This window comes from Falco biarmicus, chromosome 14 (assembly GCF_023638135.1).
Source record: "Falco biarmicus isolate bFalBia1 chromosome 14, bFalBia1.pri, whole genome shotgun sequence".
Taxonomy (NCBI): domain Eukaryota; kingdom Metazoa; phylum Chordata; class Aves; order Falconiformes; family Falconidae; genus Falco; species Falco biarmicus.
In genome coordinates, this window is record NC_079301.1 from 20,430,573 (window position 1) to 20,436,361 (window position 5,789).

General features: G+C 53.7%; 1 long non-coding RNA gene across 2 annotated transcripts; it reads left to right on the top strand.

The window, feature by feature from the left end:
- The first annotated feature begins 378 nt into the window (after positions 1-378).
- LOC130158848 (uncharacterized) lies at positions 379-4,787 on the top strand. 2 transcript variants are annotated; one of them, XR_008825506.1, is made up of 4 exons: positions 379-848; positions 2,686-2,755; positions 3,279-4,214; positions 4,471-4,787. It is a non-coding gene; the product is annotated as an uncharacterized LOC130158848 (long non-coding RNA). The 2 variants fall into 2 exon arrangements; XR_008825505.1 differs by having other exon boundaries at positions 379-2,755.
- The last annotated feature ends 1,002 nt before the right edge of the window (positions 4,788-5,789 follow it).

Here is a 5,789-nt window from a genome sequence, read left to right on the forward strand (position 1 = left end):
TGGGGACAGCTGGCGCCTGAGAGTGCCGGTAATTAGAAATGGTTTGCTAACAAATTTCATTCCAAGCCATAATCAGCAGTAGGCGAGTATCCATCCCAAGCATCCCTCTGCCTGGGGCTGAGCACCTCACGTCAAAGAATATGATTGAAAAAGAAGGAAATACATCCTGGGCTGTGCATTGTAGCTGTGGCAGAGAGGGATTTCCTCGCTGGAGAATGCGTGGGGGTGCGTGGCTGTGGGCTGAGACCATGGCAGCCCCCCGGCCATGCTGTGGGTGCGAACCCCTCGGGGACACCCCTGGCAGCGGCTGTGCCTGCGCTGCCATCCCAGTTCCTCCTACCAAGGAACAAAGTCCAGGGGAGAGCGAGAGATGGCAACGTGGTGGCCATCCTAGTCACACTTTGTGCGCAGATGTGTTTATCTGCTACTAATTATTATCCAAATGATTTGCATCTTCTCTCGGACTCGGCCCAACTCCCCTTTGTGAGCGAACCGCTGCCTATTTTTGCCTCGCTCGTTAAATGAGTTGCTTTAGCGGGTGAATTTTGCGGTGCTGATTCAGAAGCTGCAGGACAATCTCCTCTAAGACCCTGCACCCTCTGCTGTGGCTGTGGCCATGGGATGGGGGGAGATGGCCTCGGGGACCTCCCACAAGCAATGGCCACGGGGTTTGCGTTGTTTTACTCAGAGAGCCTTCATCCCGATGCTGGGGAGGATGGGGCACAGGGTCAGTATGAGGTCCACCGGGTTTAACCGAGGGATTGTAGCATCTTCTGGAGCTTCTTTAACAAAACAGTAAGGCTGCTTCAGGTGTGTAGTGCCACCGCTACAAACAGCTCCCAGCAAAGGTGAGTCTTATTCCTAACTCATTCTCCCAGGCTCATTTTTCTGTCTTCACGAGAAATGTAAATATGGATTTTAAAATAGTCATTAACAGCTTCAGTGGTAAATATTTAACCCAGAAACCTTGTACTTTCTCCTCCCTCTGTCTCCCGGGGGACGTGCACAGTGGAGGTGAGCTGGCAGGAGAAAGTGCAGATTATGCAGGTCTTGATAGATCACTTTGGTCATTTTATCAAAGCATCTTCCTACCCGAGTTATTTCCCCCCTGCTTCAGCTGTTCACTGCCTGAGCTGGCCCTGGCCCACTGGTGGGCACTGTGTGTGTGGGGGTTACGGCGGGGTTTTCTGGCGAAGGTTCAGCCCCCTGCAGGGGAGGGCTGTGTTGGGGACACAGCGTTAGGAGTCACCAAACCCAGGGCTGGCTAACGGGGCACCGCAGCTCTGGCTGCCTGTCCTAGCAGAATTTAAAGAGAATTTGTGTCTCTGAGATCTTAGGAGGCCATGACCTGGAAGTAGCTTTTAACGAATGGAGACAGTCTTGAAAAGTCCCTTGCAGACCTTAGCTGCAAGGTCAGACCTTACCTGCTCTGCACCTCACTGATTTTAATTTCCCACACGAGCTGCTGGCTAATTCAAGCCAGAATTGTGGCTTTATTTTGTTTTCCAGTTCTTATCTCCAGGTGACATGGAACTGCTCCCCATTCAAACTGCCAGAACAATTTTCACCCGACATCCACACCTTTGGTCCTGGAGTGTTCGAGGAGGGACCACGCTCCCATTACTGTTGATAGAAAAAGGCACCCAGTTGGCTTCCTATGGAAGCAGCATGGAAACAGGGATAAAAGCGATTGAAACAGATAGCAGGGCTGCGAGGGGATGCTGTGAACAGAGCATGCTTTGATTAACACAGCAATTAGAGCATCTAGGGGAGCAGGAGAGAGAAAGCTGTCCAAAGGGGTTTCAGTCTCAGAGATTCCTGGTGGACTCTTTCAGAGAAGTTGTTATATCCGAAGAAATTTGAATTTTTCCCAAAGAGGTGGAAGCTGCTCCTCTGCTGGCACAGGTGCTCCCTGCCCCCCCCTGCAGTGGGACAGGGTGGGGTGCTCGGGTGGGATGAAGGGGTTTTCCTGCAGCCAGCGACGAGCAGCTTTTCATTTACTCACTCGGGCATGTTCAGTACTAAAAATGTTGCACCCGGCTCCAAAACCTGAGTGACACAGCCCGCATAAAGAGATGATCTGAGTGCTTTCCTCTGCTGTTTCCCACATGCAGGACAATGCTGACAGATGTGGGAGGGCGGTGGGGGTTGATCAGGCCCCAAACCCCATCCCAAGGCATCAACATCATCACTGCCAGCTGCTGGAAGGCACAGCCAGCGTCCTTCTTCCTTGTACTCCAGGGTTAAAAGAAGAAAAAAAAAAAAAGGGAAGGGAGAGAAACTGAGTTCTCGTTTTGTTGCCATAGCAGCCTTCTGGATTATTTAGACTGATAGCATTTGTAAAAATTCAACAAAGGGTAGAGGATCTCTTGGAAATGGGAGCAGATGTAACATTGCGTGCCATATGCCACTGGGAGAAAATCTATTGGCAAAGGCAACATCATCAGAGTGAAAGCCTAACCCATATTGTGCAGTGGAAAATGTCACTTTCCCTAGATTACAGGGTAGAGCTATAAAGCAGAGAAAATTATGTTCACATATATAATTGCTGAAAGACGTTCAGCAAAGAGCTGAGCCGCTGCTGTGGGAAGGTGGGCTTTTTCTCCCATCCAGAACTTGATGAACCGCCATGTGATACAAAGAAAAGGTTGTTAACATTAAAAATTAATTAACCCTCACACGCAGCTTAATGGAACTCACTCCTGAGAAATCCTGCCCGCACAATAGATGAATTATAAGGGTCTCTGCGAGAGCGGTGAGTAATAGCGCCCTTGGAAAGCCTCTGGCTTTATACCCTGAGCTGCTGCTGCAGCAACCGCTGGAATAATGACCGTGCCTCTCAGTGCCCCGGTCTAACCAGAGAGCTGCTAAAGGCACTGGAAAGGGACCGGCATCCTGATGGTGCTGTGGGGAGTTATCCTGGGCAGGGGGAGTTAACCTGGGCAGGGGGAGTTAACCTGGGCAGGGGTCGGGGCGAGAGCCTGCCGGCGCCAGGAGGCAGGGGGCACGGGGGCTGGGGGCTGGTGAGGAGGCTGTGGGCAGGGGGCTTCTCCCCGGCTGCACCCTCGCCCCATCGCTGCTGAAGCACACTGCACGATGCTGCCCGCACCTGCAGCTAGCGCACGGGTCGTGCCAGAAAGTCACAGGAAAGCTGAGCAGGCTGCGAAGGTGCTGAGGGGATGGGGCACCTCCCAGGTGGGGAAGGGCTGAGCGCGTGGGGCTCGTGTAGCCTGGAGAAGACTGAGAGGGGTCTTACCAAGGCCTACAAATATCTTCAGGGTGAGTGTCAGAAGGACAGGGCCAGGCTCTTTTCAGTGGTGCCCAGCGACACGACAAGGAACAACGGGCACAAACTGCAGCACGGGAACTTCCGTCTGAATAGGAGGAAAAGCTTCTTCACGTTGATGGTGCTGGAGCCCTGGGACAGGCTGCCCAGACAGGCTGTGGGGTCTCCTTCTCCAGAGATGTGACCCTGTGCGACCTGCTCTAGGTGACCCTTTACTGGTCTGGGTGGTCTCCAGGGGCCCCTTCCCACCCCAACTGTTCTGTGATTCTATGATCTGAGGCCAGCCCATCCAACACTTGGGGGGTGGAAGCCTGGTGGGGGGAAGCTGTGGTTCTCAGGGGTCTCCTATTGCTTGGTTGTGATGTTGATGAAGAAAGCCCTGGCAGCTGCCTGCCCCTGGCATTCCCCACCAGCAGCTTCACAGGGCAAAAGTTCCTATTTTCCGTAAAACTCACTGCTGGTGTTTGCAGGAAGCTGAACTCCCCACTTCGGCACATTCTCCCCAGCTCTTCATTGCTCAGAAAAAAGGAGAAATTAATAATGATTTTTAAAAAAAGGATAGAAACTTGTTAACCCACAGATTTTTTTGATCAAGAGCAATTCCCTGGGGTAAATAAGAAGCAGCAGTGGGGGGATGGTGGAGCTGGTTTCCCCCCGCAGCTGCCGGGGAGCGCGGGGACCTGTCCCAGTGCCAGTGGTGGCCGGGCTTGTCCTCCCCACGCCTCTCCCCATGCCTCCAGCAAGCCCAGCCATCACCCTGGGCACCACTGCCTGTGGGCGGCTGGGCTTTTTTTTCCTGTCTGCTTTCAAGGGAGATGTTTCTACCCGCTGGAAGTCTTCACGGCAGTTTGTAATTTGGAGCACAGCTGCGAGGACCACCTCGCATCACCAGGACCGTTCGCTGAAGCTCCCTTCGATGGAGAGGCAGGTCAGCAAGATTTCCCATCACATCTCACCCAAGGAAGTGATGATCAGCCCTTCAGTCATTAAACCCCAATGTGAATATTTTACGTCTCACCAGCAAAATAAACAAATGGGGGAGGCGGCAGAGCCCTACCAGCCGGTGCTGCCGAGCCTCACCGGGCGCCCGCTCCCCCCCCATTGGCACACCACACCCGGGGTCATCTGCTCCTAAACCGAGTCCTCTGATCTCCCACTAACACAGCAAATCTGCCCGCTTCCAGGCATGCCCGGGTACCTCCGGGAACGTGAGCCGATCAGGGCTTTCGGAAGGCAGGTGGAGTGATGGAAAACCCCAGGCGAAGGCTGCTGCCAGCTCCGTGCCACCTTGCGGTGCCGGCACCCGGCGCGCAGTGCCGGGGATGAGCTGACTCTGGCCGAGACATCAGCAGCGCTGCTGAAACCACTGGTGTCCGCACCAACACAGCCCCGCATCGGCTGAGCGCGGATGTGATTACTTGCTTTGTCCTACATGTATATTTCTAGGAATCAATAGCTATAATCTCACCAGAGCACACCTTAGCATAGCCTAATAAATCATTTTTTCCTCGGAAGAGACAAAGAACAGAAGTTTTCTTGATGCAAGGACCATCCCGAGCACCCCAAGCAAGGAAAGCTCCAGTTCCAGCCAGGGCCACCAGCACCCCATGGGTCCCCTCCTGGCCCTGCACTCTGGGAGCAGGCTGGGACCTGCTGGGGCAGCACCCGGGGCTGGGGGGCAACTGGGAGAGGAGGTGACTGGGACCTCTCGCCCCATGCTGGTGTGTCCATGGGCAACAGCGAGAGGGACAGACCCCGCTCAGCTTTACCAGGGGCTCCCTGCATGCCCGGGGCTTTGCAGGAGCTTCTGCTTTGCTGCAAGCCACCAAAGCCCTGGTGTCACTTCCCTGCTTCCACAACTCCAAAGAATTCTTAAAAAAAAAAGTGATTTGGAATGAAGAAACCACGATAAAAAAAATGTTGTAGTTTGCAGAGCCACCGAATCAAATGCTATGGCACGGGGCTCACACCAGTCTACTCTCCAGCCATTTCTTTCATAGCAATGATTTTTGGAGCCTGGATTTCTCCTGGACAATGTCCCCAAAGGCAGTGTCAGCTCAGGCGACGCTCCTGCTGTATCCTTCAAACAGCCAGACACTGAACAAAGCCAAGGCTGTGCAGAAACCAGTGACAGCCTTGGCAGCCTGGCAGGCACTTCATGTGCGGGAAAGAATAAAAGATAAATAAATACCTGCTTGGGTGGGTGAAGGGATGGAGCTGCCGGTCAGCATGAGCCGGATGGGTGGGAGGTGGAAAATTTGGGGATGAGCAGTGAGACAGGCCTGGGGAAATGGTCATGGTCACTAAAAAGAAGCCTTTTTCCCTGCAGCAAAATGTGCCTTTTTTCCCGCCTGGGCTGCTCGGCTGCATGGTTTCATATGTCTGTTCCCAGGGATGCAGGGCGATGGCAGCATTGCCGAGGCTGATAAGTCCTGGCGGAGCGGATCCCATGGCCTGGGACCTAAAAGTGCCACCATCACCATCTGGCTGTGGGACTTTGCTT